Source organism: Mugil cephalus, chromosome 23 (assembly GCF_022458985.1).
Source record: "Mugil cephalus isolate CIBA_MC_2020 chromosome 23, CIBA_Mcephalus_1.1, whole genome shotgun sequence".
Taxonomy (NCBI): Eukaryota; Metazoa; Chordata; class Actinopteri; order Mugiliformes; family Mugilidae; genus Mugil; species Mugil cephalus.
Window position 1 is genome coordinate 482,405 of NC_061792.1, and position 15,000 is coordinate 497,404.

General features: G+C 40.3%; 5 non-coding genes and 16 pseudogenes across 5 annotated transcripts; all 21 read left to right on the top strand.

The window, feature by feature from the left end:
- Positions 1-88: 88 nt before the first annotated feature.
- On the top strand, positions 89-197 carry LOC125002968 (annotated as a pseudogene).
- A 101-nt stretch (positions 198-298) lies between these two features.
- LOC125003228 lies at positions 299-417 on the top strand. Its single transcript, XR_007112090.1, has one exon. It is a non-coding gene; the product is annotated as a 5S ribosomal RNA (ribosomal RNA).
- Positions 418-518: 101 nt separating this feature from the next.
- LOC125001338 lies at positions 519-638 on the top strand. Its single transcript, XR_007111598.1, has one exon. It is a non-coding gene; the product is annotated as a 5S ribosomal RNA (ribosomal RNA).
- A 101-nt stretch (positions 639-739) lies between these two features.
- LOC125001605 lies at positions 740-858 on the top strand (annotated as a pseudogene).
- A 7,137-nt stretch (positions 859-7,995) lies between these two features.
- Positions 7,996-8,104, top strand: LOC125002582 (annotated as a pseudogene).
- A 101-nt stretch (positions 8,105-8,205) lies between these two features.
- LOC125001805 lies at positions 8,206-8,324 on the top strand (annotated as a pseudogene).
- Positions 8,325-8,425: 101 nt separating this feature from the next.
- Positions 8,426-8,536, top strand: LOC125002819 (annotated as a pseudogene).
- A 324-nt stretch (positions 8,537-8,860) lies between these two features.
- On the top strand, positions 8,861-8,979 carry LOC125002178 (annotated as a pseudogene).
- A 100-nt stretch (positions 8,980-9,079) lies between these two features.
- LOC125002549 lies at positions 9,080-9,191 on the top strand (annotated as a pseudogene).
- Positions 9,192-9,292: 101 nt separating this feature from the next.
- LOC125002453 lies at positions 9,293-9,412 on the top strand (annotated as a pseudogene).
- A 102-nt stretch (positions 9,413-9,514) lies between these two features.
- LOC125002699 lies at positions 9,515-9,623 on the top strand (annotated as a pseudogene).
- Positions 9,624-9,724: 101 nt separating this feature from the next.
- Positions 9,725-9,843, top strand: LOC125001468 (annotated as a pseudogene).
- A 101-nt stretch (positions 9,844-9,944) lies between these two features.
- Positions 9,945-10,063, top strand: LOC125001432 (annotated as a pseudogene).
- Positions 10,064-10,163: 100 nt separating this feature from the next.
- LOC125001669 lies at positions 10,164-10,283 on the top strand (annotated as a pseudogene).
- A 101-nt stretch (positions 10,284-10,384) lies between these two features.
- On the top strand, positions 10,385-10,503 carry LOC125001896 (annotated as a pseudogene).
- Positions 10,504-10,604: 101 nt separating this feature from the next.
- Positions 10,605-10,723, top strand: LOC125001871 (annotated as a pseudogene).
- A 101-nt stretch (positions 10,724-10,824) lies between these two features.
- Positions 10,825-10,943, top strand: LOC125003202. The gene has a single exon (XR_007112066.1). It is a non-coding gene; the product is annotated as a 5S ribosomal RNA (ribosomal RNA).
- A 2,074-nt stretch (positions 10,944-13,017) lies between these two features.
- LOC125002515 lies at positions 13,018-13,135 on the top strand (annotated as a pseudogene).
- A 1,293-nt stretch (positions 13,136-14,428) lies between these two features.
- Positions 14,429-14,547, top strand: LOC125002555. Its single transcript, XR_007111794.1, has one exon. It is a non-coding gene; the product is annotated as a 5S ribosomal RNA (ribosomal RNA).
- A 101-nt stretch (positions 14,548-14,648) lies between these two features.
- On the top strand, positions 14,649-14,767 carry LOC125001446 (annotated as a pseudogene).
- A 101-nt stretch (positions 14,768-14,868) lies between these two features.
- Positions 14,869-14,987, top strand: LOC125003119. Its single transcript, XR_007111986.1, has one exon. It is a non-coding gene; the product is annotated as a 5S ribosomal RNA (ribosomal RNA).
- Positions 14,988-15,000: the final 13 nt, after the last annotated feature.

Consider the following 15,000-nt stretch of genomic DNA (forward strand, 5'->3'; position numbering starts at 1 on the left):
AGGAGACATGGTAACATTTACATCATCAAAATACATACAATGATCATTTTGACCACTTATATATGCTGCTTTAGTGATGTTTGACATTGCTTACGGCCATACGAACCTGAACACGTCTGATCTCGGAAGCTAAGCACGGTCGGGCCTGGTTAGTACTTGGATGGGAGACCGCCTGGGAATACTACGTGCTGTAAGCCTTTCATTCTCATCAGGATACATGGTAACATTTACATCATCAAAATACATGAAATGATCATTTTGACCACTTATATATACTGCGTTTGTGACAGTTACCGTTGCTTACGGCCATACCACCCTGAACAAGCCCGATCTCGTCTGATCTCGGAAGCTCAGCATGGTCGGGCCTGGTTAGTACTTGGATGGGAGACCGCCTGGGAATACTAGGTGCTGTAAGCTTTTCATTCTCATCAGGAGACATGGTGACATTTACATCATCAAAATACATGCAATGATGATTTTGACCACTTATATATACTGCGTTTGTGACAGTTAACGTTGCTTACGGCCATACCACCCTGAACACACCTGATCTATGTTTGATCTCGGAAGCCAAGCAGTGTTGGGCCTGGTTAGTACTTGGATGGGAGACCGCCTGGGAGTACCAGGTGCTGTAAGCTTTTCATTTTCATCAGGAGACATGGTAACATTTACATCATCAAAATACATGCAATGATCATTTTGACCACTTATATATTCTGCGTTTGTGACAGTTAACGTCGCTTACGACCATACCACCCTGAACATGTCTGATCTCGTCTGATCTCGGAAGCTAAGTATTGTAGGGCCTGGTTAGTACTTGGATGGGAGACCGCCTGGGAATACCAGGTGCTGTAAGCTTTTCATTTTCATCAGGAGACATGGTAACATTTACATCATCAAAATACATGCAATGATCATTTTGACCACTTATATATACTGCTTTAGTGATGTTTGACATTGCTTACGGCCATACCAACCTGAACACGCCCTGGTCCTGTAAGCCTTTCATTTTCATCAGGGGACACAGGAACATTTCCATCATCATAATACATGCAATATTGATTTTGACCACTTATATGTACCAGCTTTTGTGACTGACACCATACCACCATCGTAAGACGCCCGTGTTTGCTTGTCTCGCTTGCTTTCAGTTTGAAAGTCTAACAGAATCTACGGACCTACCTAGGTTTGTATAAAACAAACTTTCAATAAGATCAAAGGCAATGATTCTATGCCATCATGATCAAAGGAAAACATTTCATGACATCATCATCAAAGGAAAACAATTGAGGACATCATCAAAGGAAGACATCCCATGACGTCACCGCCCTGTTTCATCCATCGTTTCTTTTGTATGTGCGTGAGCATGCACGGAACTAAGTATGGATGTAACGTTACTCCATGTGCGCGCATGTAGTCCCCACGTGCGTCTGTACGTGCGCGAAAACAACACACAAGAATTAGACCAACATGCTCCCATAACTGTGTGTAAAGGTTTGTTTAAGCCTCATCCACATTGTATAATCAATATGTTTGTGTCACGTGTAGTTTAATCATGTGCGGCTGATTCTTTATCGTATTTCCTTCTGAGGTACATAATGGTCTAGCTGGAACCTATTAACAGCGCTACTTGTGGCTTTACTACACAATGATGTAAGTATTATGTAAATTAGTTCTTTTTTGCGTTTCTTTCGGGCAATACAGCAAACCCTAAAAGTCTGAGGTGGTACGCCCGTTGTGATGCTGCGATCTGGTACAGTGTTAAATAGTTGTACAACTACAACTATAGTCGAACAGCCACCCTTCTTATTTAAGTGTTTATGCTCTAATGCGGACTTTTTATGAGACATGTATAAAAGAGTGATCTATGAAAATAAAAAAGACCCCAGTTAGTTGTCATTAGATGTACTGAATCACTTGAATCTTGAATTAGAGATAAGGCAGGACTATTTTACGTTATTCCCCATGGAGAAATGAAGGTTTTACAGACAATGCAAAATGATAAAACAAACCAAAACCAAAGGAGAGAAACTATATAAAAGTAAATATGTTAAAGGTACAAAAATAATTACATCTACTACTATTTATTACTAATACTGATACAGTTGGTAGAAGAGTGGTAGTGGTGATTTTGGTTGCTCATGCCAAAATCTGACGACATATATTATCATATCAATAGTACCATCGGACGGCAGTGTTATAGATCTCACTATGTGACACTCAAGATTGAAAGGTGTTAATGAAAACTTTGATCGAGGAACCTAAATGAAAACACAACCAGAGTGAGAGAAAAGAAAATTATCACAGAAAACAGAAGAAATTTGGAAAATCTTTCCCACACTCTCTCTTCCTATCGCACTCCTCACAAAATTTACATAGAATGTGCCATAGAATGTTTTCCTTCATGATGTCATAGAATTCTGTCCTTTGATGATTTCATCAAATCTTTTCCTTTGGCCATGATGGCATAGAATCTTTGGCTTTGATCTTACTGAAAGTTTGTTTTATACAAGCCTCTGTGGATCTGTACATTCTTTAGTGCTTCTCAGAGTTACAAATTGACTGCAAGCAAGACAAGGAACACACTTGAATAGAGCATGGTTCATTGATTTTCGTCCAAAGTTTTACAAAACATTTCCCGAATAACAAGCATCAATGGCAACAAACAAAACAGCAAAAGAGCTAAATATCTCAGTAGGGAGCACTCTGGGAAATTGCCTGAAAGTGCAATCTTTCCTCAGAGAGGGCAGCTTTGAATTTGTTACCAAATGCTGCAAAAACCAACGAGAAAGTCGGCGTCAAAGTCAACAAGAGCCGTCCGGCAATTTTCAGACAGGCAAAAGTTGAAATTGATATGCTGAAATTGACATGCTGAAACAGCTGCGACGTCCGCATAGGTGATGATGATTGGCTAAGGTGCAGTAGGCCTTTCACGATAAGCCAATCTCAGGCAGTGTTCAGTTTAAACACAAATAACACCCAAACCCTGGTTGGACCGGGTCGCCTTGTTTTTCTCTCTGTTCTCTCTGAGCACGATCATGGAAAGACTTAATGAATGGGGGGTCCGGCCACTGTCGGCAATTAAACGCCGTGTGTGGCCGGGCACAGACATTGCCGACGGCACGAGATTTTTAAAGGTCCGATTCAACGAGCAAGTCAGATCGCTGCCATACTCCACTAAATTTGAAACTATGAGGGGCGTGGAGTATTTCCGTGTGATCCACGATAGACAAATCCAAGTGTGCAGAAAATGCATCAAGCTGGACACATCTTCAGAGAATGCCCGGAGTTCAAGTGTTTCAGGTGCGGAGAGAGTGGCCACTACGCACGGGAGTGCGCCGAGAGGAGAAGGACGGAGGAGGAGATGGGTGAGGAAGTGGAGGAAGAGAACGGACGCAACAACCACGACGGCGAAGGAGGCCAAGGTCAAACAGAGGTCCTAGACAAGGGTGAGGAGGACATGGGGATTCGAGGAAGAGGAGGATCCGAAAACTGGTGGAAAGGATGTCGGTGGAGCGGAGAACACCAGTGGAGCGGACAACAAGAACGCAAATGGAGAGGGTGGAGAGAAACCGAACCCTGCTGCCAAACAAGGAAAGGAGAATGAAGAAAAGGACCGAGGACGATTAAATGGACATGAAAGAGAGGAAGAGAACGGACAACCAGACTTGACAAAGATCTTTCAAAGATTCTCAGCAAAGCGGAAGGCGGAGAAGACAAAGCAAGAGAGGAGCGAAAAGGACCGAAATCCGGTATGTGATTGTATAGTTTTGGTTTAAATGTTTACTTTTTGGTTTCTATTTATATTCAGTTTTGCTCTCATGGCCACAATAACCTCTATTAACGCAAATGGGCTAAGAAATAAGAGAAAAATAAAAGAGCTATTATTTGCATACCGCAGCGATATTATATGTATTCAAGAAACTAATTGGGACGAGGACATAGTTAAAGAAATGAGAGAGGAATGGAGGGGAGCTATATATTATAATAATGGGGCTAGAAACGCAAGGGGGGTAGCAATAATGATTAAAAAGGACGTTGTCGAAGACATAAAAGAGGTATATAGAGATGAGACAGGGAGAATTTTGGTGATAGAATTTAAATATAGAGAAATAGAATTCAGATTAATAAATATATACGTTCCAAATATAGAAAAAGATAAGTGTTGCATTATTAGAGAACTTAAAAATATAATCGCAGGGAAGTGTATTATAGTTGGGGACTTCAATATAAAATGTAGTCGTCTAGATGTAGGTAAGGGAGTTGAATTTAGATGGGAAAGATCGAGAAACATGCTGTCCGAGCTGATGAAAGAAAAGGGGCTTATAGATGCATGGAGAGAAGAGAACTCAGAGAAGAGAGAATACACAAGGAGGCAGATGAGAGATGGGGTTCTAAAACAAAGTAGAATAGATTTGGTGTTGGTGCAAAGTAGCATTATTGGTACATCGACAAAATAAGGCATCAAAGAAATAGCTTCAGTGACCATGATGGGGTCATGTTTCGAATTAAGGTGGAGAAAGAAGAGATAGGAGGAGGGATGTGGATATTAAACGCAGGATTAATTGAAGAAGAGGAGTACAAGATACAGATTATGGATTTGCTAGACTGAGAGAATAGGAGAAGAGGAGTGTATAAAGAAAATGACAGGCTAGACGACAGCATAGAGGAACGATGGGAGAAGATAAAAACTTTAATTAAACAAATTAGTATTAGATATAGTAAGAAAAGAAAAGGGAAAATGATGAAGGAGGAAAAGGCTCTGAAACAAAAATTGAAGGCAGAGTTAAGTAGAGCAGACAATGAGGAGGGTTATAATATAAACAATTATTTGGAGGCAAAGATGAAGTTAGAGAGGTTTGAGACGGAGAAATGTAGAGGAGCGATTCTGAGAAGTAAAGCAAAATATGCATTAGAAGGTGAAAGGTGCACAGGATATTTTTTGGGGTTAGAGAAAAGAAAACAGAATAGAACATACATAAAGGAAATTAATGACAAAAACGGAGAGAAGATAGTAGATTATGTGGAGATTCTGGAAAGGGTACAAGAATTTTATGGGGATCTCTATAAGAAAGGGGACATAGATCAAGGAAGCATAGATGAAGTGATGGAAAGTGTAGAAAGGAAACTGAGTGAAGAGGATAGGGAATGGTGTGATAGAGACATAAATGAGAAGGAGGTGATAGAGGCCATAGGAGATTGAAAAGTGGAAAGAGTCCAGGAAGTGATGGGATAGGGATCGAAATGGTACAAAGCGTACAAAAATGAGGTAGCGCAAATTCTGGTAGATGTATTCAAGGGGATGGAAAGAACAGGGCAAGTGCAGAATAGGATGGGGGAGGGTGTAATAGCAATAATATACAAAAAGAAAGGAAGTAGGTTAGATTTGGAAAACTACAGGCCAATTAGTTTGCTAAATACAGATTATAAGATACTAACTAAAGTCCTGGCAAATAGGATGAAGGGAGTGATAGGGAACATAGTACAGAACACGCAGAGTTACAGCATACCCGGAAGAGACATAGCAGACACAATAGCCACAATCAGAGATTCAATAGAACACATGAAAGAGGATGGGAAAGGGGGAGTAGTGCTGGGAATAGATTGGAATAAGGCCTTTGATAGAGTAGACCACAGATTCCTGTTTAGAGTACTGGAGAAAGTTGGGTTCGGGGAGAGGATGGTGGGATGGGTAAAGAGGCTGTATGACAGTGCCAAGAGCCGAGTGAAGGTAAACGGTGTCTTGACAAACCTTTTCGATGTGGAGAGATCAGTGAGACAGGGATGTCCCCTGTCAGCACTACTGTATGCAATAGTTGTTGAGCCCCTGGCGATGCTGATCAAAACTGACCAGGAGGTGAAAGGTGTTCAGTTGCCCTATGGAGGGACCTGTGTCATCAATCAATATGCAGACGACACAACTATTACGGTCAGGGACAACAACAGTGTGAAAAGGGTGCTACAGATAATAGAAAAATATGACGGGCATCAGGAGCCAAAATCAACAAAACTAAATCAGAGATCATGTACATTGGAGATATAGAGAGGATAGAAATGGGCTTAAAGGTGGAGGAGAAATACTGAAGGTGTTGGGAGTGTGTCTGGGGGTGGCAAGCAAAGAGGCTAGAGATGAGACATGGACTGGAGTGATTAATAAGATAAAAACAGTATGTACACTATGGAGGGGGAGAAAACTTAAACTGAAAGGAAAAGTGATGGTGGTGAATAATTTGTTATTCTCAGTTTGTGTATATGTGATGAGAGTGTTAGACATGCCAGAGTGGGTTATGAATGTGTTAAACAAAACTATTTGTGACTTTATATGGGAGGGGAAAGGGGTGAAAATTGCACAAAAAACTTGATAGGGAAGAAGAGAGAGGGTGGGCTGAAGCTCATTGATTTGGAAATGAAAAGAACGGCAATAAGAGTAAGAACGATCCAAAATACATGAAGCGTGGATTGAACTATGGATGGAAGGAGTTTTTAAGGAAATATGTGGATGAAGTGGGTGGGATAGGTGACTATGGTTTGTTTATGGGTTTCAAACAATCAATGACAGTTAAAATCCCAGAGTTTTACAGGGAGGTGTTTGAAGCGTGGAGAAAATTTCTACCAAAGTAGAATATGAGTGTGATGGGTTGCAAATGTTTGTTAACCTACCCTTGTTTCTCAATGAGAAATTTAAATATAATAATAAAAGTCTGTATGAGCCACAATTCATGGTGGCAAATATTAAACAAGTCAAGGATATTATTTATGAGGTCATCCCGGGGTTTTTGAGATTGAATTGTATTTATGATTCTGTGAATGATTTAGATGGTATGGAAAGCAAAGAAAAAGTCAGCCGAATATATGAGCGGATTAAAAGTAGTATACCTCTGGAATGGACAAACATTATTAAAAGAGACTGTGTGATTAAGCAAGACAAGCGTACACCCAAGATGTATGTGATTGAAAAAGAGAAGAAATGCCTCTTTGAAAATGTGAAGTTGAAAAAGGTATATGAAATGGTTAATAGCTGATGTGATAAAAGAGCCAGCAGCAGAGAAAGTTTGGGCTGGCGTGTTCAATGATTTGGATGTTAAGAAGATATGGTTGAATGGAACATAAAATATAACAGTATAGAGTGTGAAAATAACGATTTCCTTATAAAACATAACAGAATATATACGAATGTGGTGTTTCATAAAATAAATAATGCTGTAAGTGCAATGTGTGATGTATGTAAAAGTGGCCATGAGAGTTTTTTGCACTTTTTTTTAGATTGTTTTGAGTTAGTTGATTTCTTTGATTTCCTGAAAAAACTTTTGAGGAACATTGGCGACTTGGGATCAGAGCTGAAGGAGGGGTGGAGGAAGCTCTTTCTGTTTGGTTTACTTGAAAAGAAAAAGACTGTGAATTTTTGGTTAATTAACTACACTTTGAGCCATGCCAGATTGGCGGTTGTATATAGAAGGAATTATGCTCATTTTGAAGGGAGAAATGTACAAATTAAAGATTTGTTTAAGACAATAATGAAAAGAGATATTGAACTGAACTGCAAGTATGGGGAGAGGAGGTGAGAGAATTTTTTCATGAGTGGGAATAAGTTTATTTGTGATGGCGAAAAGGGAGAAGTTTTATTGAATTGGTGAGAGTTGGATTTGTACTTTTTATTTAGTTTTGATTGTTTGATTTTTCTTTTGATACATTCATGAGAACTATGATAGGTTTGTTTCTTTTCTGATCTATGTGCAAAAGTTGACGTGACGTGTAAATTTGTGATTGAAGACTAATAAAAAGAAAAAAAAAAAAAGAACACGCCTGATCTCGTTTGATCTCGGAAGCCAAGCAGTGTCGGGCCTGGTTAGTACTTGGATGGGAGACCGCCTGGGAATACCAGGTGCTGTAAGCTTTTCATTTTCATCAGGAGACATGGTAACATTTACATCATCAAAATACATGAAATGATCATTTTGAACACTTATATATGCTGCTTTCGTGATGTTTGACATTGCTTACGGCCATACCAACCTGAACACGGCCGATCTCGGAAGCTAAGCACGGTCGGGCCTGGTTAGTACTTGGATGGGAAACCACCTGGGAATACCAGTTGCTGTAAGCTTTTCATTCTCATCATGAGACATGGTAACATTTACATCATCAAAATACATGCAATGATCACCTTGACCACTTATATATACTGCTTTAGTGACATTTGACATTGCTTACGGCCATCCTAACCTGAACACGCCCGATCTCATCTGATCTCGGAAACTAAGCACGGTCGGGCCTGTTTAGTACTTGGATGGGAGACCGCCTAGGAATACTAGGTGCTGTAAGCCTTTCATTTTCATCAGGAGACATGGTAACATTTACCTCATCAAAATACATGCAATGATCATTTTGATCACATATATATACTGCGTTTGTGACAGTTACCATTGCTTACGGCCATACCACCCTGAACACGCCTGATCTCATCTGATCTCGGAAGCTAAGGGCCTGGTTAGTACTTGGATGGGAAACCGCCTGGGAATACCAGTTGCTGTAAGCTTTTCATTTCTCATCAGGAGACATGGTAAAATTTACATCATCAAAATACATGCAATGATCATTTTGATAACTTATATATACTGCGTTTGTGACAGTTAATGTTGCTTACGGACATAACATCCTGAACGCGCCTGATCTCATTTGAGTCTCCAAAGTTAAGCAGTGTCGGGCCTGGTTAGTACTTGGATGGGAGACAGCCTGTGAATACTAGATGCTGTAAGCCTTTCATTTTTTATCGGGACACATGGTAACATTTACATCATCAAAATACATGCAATGATGATTTTGACCACTTATATATACTGCGTTTGTGACAGCCACCGTTGCTTACGGCCATAACATCCTCAAGACGCCTGATCTCGTCTGATCTCGGAAGCTAAGCAGAGTAGGGGCTGGATAGTACTTGGATGGGAGACCGCCTGGGAATGCTAGGTGCTGTAAGCCTTTCATTTTCATCAGGAGACATGGTAACATTTACCTCATCAAAATACATGCAATGATCATTTTGATCACATTATATACTGCGTTTGTGACAGTTACCATTGCTTACGGCCATACCACCCTGAACACGCCTGATCTCATCTGATCTCGGAAGCTAAGGGCCTGGTTAGTACTTGGATGGGAAACCGCCTGGGAATACCAGGTTGCTGTAAGCTTTTCATTCTCATCAGGAGACATGGTAAAATTTACATCATCAAAATACATGCAATGATCATTTTGATCACTTATATATACTGCGTTTGTGACAGTTAACGTTGCTTACGGCCATAACATCCTGAACGCGCCTGATCTCATTTGAGTCTCCAAAGTTAAGCAGTGTCGGGCCTGGTTAGTACTTGGATGGGAGACCGCCTGTGAATACTAGATGCTGTAAGCCTTTCATTTTTTATCGGGACACATGATAACATTTACATCATCAAAATACATGCAATGATGATTTTGACCACTTATATATACTGCGTTTGTGACAGCCACCATTGCTTACGGCCATAACATCCTGAACACGTCTGATCTCGGAAGCTAAGCAGTGTAGGGCCTGGATAGTACTTGGATGGGAGACCGCCTGGGAATGCTAGGTGCTGTAAGCCTTTCATTTTCATCAGGAGACATGGTAACATTTACATCATCAAAATACATGCAATGATGATTTTGACCACTTATATATACTGCGTTTGTGACAGTTACCATTGCTTACGGCCATACCACCCTGAACACACGTGATCTCGTCTGATCTCGGAAGCTAAGCACGGTCGGGCCTGGTTAGTACTTGGATGGGAGACCGCCTGGGAATACCAGTTGCTCTAAGCTTTTCATTCTCATCAGGAGACATGGTAAAATTTACATCATCAAAATACATGCAATGATCATTTTGATCACTTATATATACTGCTTTAGTGACATTTGACGTTGCTTACGGCCATACCAACCTGAACAAGTCCGATCTCGTCTGATCTCGGAAGCTAAGCATGGTCGGGCCTAGTTAGTACTTGGATGGGAGACCGCCTGGGAATACCAGGTGCTGTAAGCTTTTCGTTTTCATCAGGAGACATGGTAACATTTACATCATCAAAACACATGCAATGATGATTTTGACCACTTATATATACTGCGTTTTGACAGTCACCTTTGCTTATGGCCATACCACCCAGACACACGCCTGATCTCGTCTGATCTCGGAAGCTAAGCAGTGTAGGGCCTGGTTAGTACTTGGATGGGAGACCGCCTGGGAATACGAGGTGCTGTAAGCTTTTCATTCTCATCATGAGACATGGTAACATTTACATCATCAAAATACATGCAATGATCACCTTGACCACTTATATATACTGTTTTAGTGACATTTGACATTGCTTACGGCCATCCTAACCTGAACACGCCCGATCTCATCTGATCTCGGAAACTAAGCGCGGTCGGGCCTGTTTAGTACTTGGATGGGAGACCGCCTAGGAATACTAGGTGCTGTAAGCCTTTCATTTTCATCAGGAGACATGGTAACATTAACCTAATCAAAATACATGCAATGATCATTTTGACCACATATATATACTGCGTTTGTGAAAGTTACCATTGCTTACGGCCATACCACCCTGAACACGCGTGATCTCATCTGATCTCGGAAGCTAAGCACGGTCGGGCCTGGTTAGTACTTGGATGGGAGACCGCCTGGGAATACCAGTTGCTCAAAGCTTTTCATTCCCATCAGGAGACATGGTAACATTTACATCATCAAAATACATGCAATGATGATTTTGACCACTTATATATACTGCTTTAGTGACATTTGACGTTGCTTACGGCCATACCACCCTGAACACGCCTGATCTCGTCTGATCTCGGACGCTAAGCAGTGTCCGGCCTGGTTAGTACTTGGATGGGAGACCACCTGGGAATACCAGGTGCTGTAAGCTTTTCATTCTCATCAGGAGACATGGTAACATTTACATCATCAAAATACATGCAATGATGAAAGTACTTGAGATCAGACGAGATCGGGCGTCTTCAGGTTGGTATGGCCGTAAGCAATGTAAAATGTCACTAAAGCAGTATATATAATGATGATGATGTAATGAAGGCAAAGATTCTATGCCATCATGATCAAAGGAAAATATTTCATGACATCATCATCAAAGTAAAACAATTGAGGACATCATCAAAGGAAGACATCCCATGACGTCATCGCCCTGTTTTCATCCATCGTTTCTTTTGTATGTGCGTGAGCATGCCGGAACTACGTACGGATGTAACGTTACTCCATGTTAGCGCATGTAGGTGCGCGAAAACAATATACAAAAATTAGACCAACATGCTCCCATAACAGTGTGTAATGGTTTGTTTAAGCCTCATCCACATTGTATAATCAATATGTTTGTGTCACGTGTAGTTTAATCATGTGCGGCTGATTCTTTATCGTATTTCCCTCTGAGGTACATAATGGTCTAGCTGGAACCTATTAACAGCGCTACTTGTGGCTTTACTACACAATGATGTAAGTATTATGTAAATTTGTTCTGTTTTTGCCTTTCTTTCGTCAATACAGCAAACCCCAACGTCTGAGTTGGTAGCCCGTTGTGATGTTGCGAACTGGTACAGCGTTAAATAGTTGTACAACTACAACTATAGTCGAAGAGCCACCCTTCTTATTTAAGTGTTTATGCTCTAATGCTGGACTTTTTATGAGACATGTATAAAAGAGTGATCTATGAAAATAAAAAAGACCCCAGTTAGTTGTCATTAGATGTACTGAATCACTTGAATCTTGAATTAGAGATAAGGCAGGACTATTTTAACGTTATTCCCCGTGGAGAAATGAAGGTTTTACAGACAATGCAAAATGATAAAACAAACCAAAACCAAAGGAGAGAAACTATATAAAAGTAAATATGTTAAAGGTACAAAAATAATTACATCTACTACTATTTATTACTAATACTGATACAGTTGGTAGAAGAGTGGTAGTGGTGATTTTGGTTGCTCATGCCAAAATCTGACGACATATATTATCATATCAATAGTACCATCAGACGGCAGTGTTATAGATCTCACTATGTGACACTCAAGATTGAAAGGTGTTAATGAAAACTTTGATCGAGGAACCTAAATGAAAACAAAAACCAGAGTGAGAGAAAAGAAAATGATCACAGAAAACAGAAGAAATTTGGAAAATCTTTCCCACACTCTCTCTTCCTAGCGCACTCCTCACAAAATTTACATAGAATGTGCCATAGAATGTTTTCCTTCATGATGTCATAGAATTCTGTCCTTTCATCAAATCTTTTCCTTTGGCCATGATGGCATAGAATCTTTGCCTTTGATCTTACTGAAAGTTTGTTTTATACAAGCCTCTGTGGATCTGTACATTCTTTAGTGCTTCTCACAGTTACAAATTGACTGCAAGCAAGACAAGGAACACACTTGAATAGAGCATGGTTCATTGATTTTCGTCCAAAGTTTTACAAAACATTTCCCGAATAACAAGCATCAATGGCAACCAACAAAACAGCAAAAGAGCTAAATATCTCAGTAGGGAGCACTCTGGGAAATTGCCTGAAAGTGCAATCTTTCCTCAGAGAGGGCGGCTTTGAATTGTTACCAAATGCTGCAAAAAGCAACGAGAAAGTCGCCGTCAAAGTCAACAAGAGCCATCCGGCAATTTTCAGACAGGCAAAAGTTGAAATTGATATGCTGAAATTGACATGCTGAAACGGCTGCGACGTCCGCATAAGTGATGATGATTGGCTAAGGTGCAGTGGGCCTTTCACGATAAGCCAATCTCAGGCAGTGTTCAGTTTAAACACAAATCACACCCAAACCCTGGTTGGACCGGGTCGCCTTGTTTTTCTCTCTGATTCATATCTACCTGTTACATTCTGACTCTACTTCCTGGCAGACTGTATCATTGTAGAAGCTTCAGCTCAAAAAAAAAAATACATGCAATGATGATTTTGACCACTTATATATACTGCGTTTGTGACAGTTACCATTGCTTTCGGCCAAACCACCCTGAACACGGCTGTTCTCGTCTGATCTCGGAAGCTAAGCAGCGTAGGCCTGGTTAGTACTTGGATGGGAGACCGCCTGGGAATACCAGGTGCTGTAACCTTTTCATTCTCATCAGGAGACATGGTAACATTTACATCATCATTATTTTTATTTAACCTTTGTTTACCTAGGCAAGCAATTAAGAACAGTTTTACCGGCTGTAGTTGTGTTGTCATTTTTATTGCTGTAAGTTTTCTGTTTGTCTTGGAACAGGCTAAACCGGTTTAGCACGTTGTGATGCTGCCAACTGGTACAGCGTTAAATAGTTGTACAACTACAACTATAGCTGAAGAGTCAACCTTAACATATTTGAGTGTTTATGCTCTAATGCTGGACTTTTTATGAGACATGTATAAAAGAGTGATCTATGAAAATAAAAAAGACCCCAGTTAGTTGTCATTAGATGTACTGAATCACTTGAATCTTGAATTAGAGATAAGGCAGGACTATTTTACGTTATTCCCCGTGGAGAAATGAAGGTTTTACAGACAATGCAACATGATAAAACACACCAAAACCAAAGGAGAGAAACTATATAAAAGTAAATATGTTAAAGGTACAAAAATAATTACATCTACTACTATTTATACTAATACTGATACAGTTGGTAGAAGAGTGGTAGTGGTGATTTTGGTTGCTCATGCCAAAATCTGACGACATATATTATCATATCAATAGTACCATCGGACGGCAGTCTTATAGATCTCACTATGTGACACTCAAGACTGAAAGGTGTTAATGAAAACTTTGATCGAGGAACCTAAATGAAAACACAACCAGAGTGAGAGAAAAGAAAATGATCACAGAAAACAGAAGAAATTTGGAAAATCTTTCCCACACTCTCTCTTCCTAGCGCACTCCTCACAAAATTTACATAGAATGTGCCATAGAATGTTTTCCTTCATGATGTCATAGAATTCTGTCCTTTCATCAAATCTTTTCCTTTGGCCATGATGGCATAGAATCTTTGCCTTTGATCTTACTGAAAGTTTGTTTTATACAAGCCTCTGTGGATCTGTACATTCTTTAGTGCTTCTCAGAGTTACAAATTGACTGCAAGCAAGACAACGAACACACTTGAATAGAGCATGGTTCATTGATTTTCGTCCAAAGTTTTACAAAACATTTCCCGAATAACAAGCATCAATGGCAACCAACAAAACAGCATAAGAGCTGAATATCTCAGTAGGGAGCACTCTGGGAAATTGCCTGAAAGTGCAATCTTTCCTCAGAGAGGGCGGCTTTGAATTTGTTACCATTTTCATCAGGAGACATGGTAACATTTACATCATCAAAATACATGAAATGATCATTTTGACCACTTATATATGCTGCTTTCGTGATGTTTGAGATTGCTTACGGCCATACCAACCTGAACACGCCCGATCTCGTCTGATCTCGGAAGCTAAGCACGGTGGGGCCTGGTTGGTACTTGGATGGGAGACCGCCTGGGAATACCAGGTGCTGTAAGCTTTTCATTTTCATCAGGAGACATGGTAACATTTACATCATCAAAATACATGCAATGATCATTTTGACCACTTACATATACTTCTTTAGTGACATTTGACATTGCTTACGGCCATACCAACCTGAACACGACCGATCTCGTCTGATCTCGTAAGCCAAGCAGTGTCGGGCCTGGTTAGTACTTGGATGGGAGACCGCCTGGGAATACCAGGTGCTGTAAGCTTTTCATTCTCATCAGGAGACATGGTAACATTTACATCATCAAAATACATGCAATGATGATTTTGATCACTTATATATACTGCTTTAGTGACATTTGACATTGCTTACGGCCATACTAACCTGAACACGCCCGATCTTGTCTGATCTCGGAAGCTAAGCACGGTCGGGCCTGGTTAGTACTTGGATGGGAGACCGCCTGGGAATACCAGGTGCTGTAAGCTTTTCATTCTCATC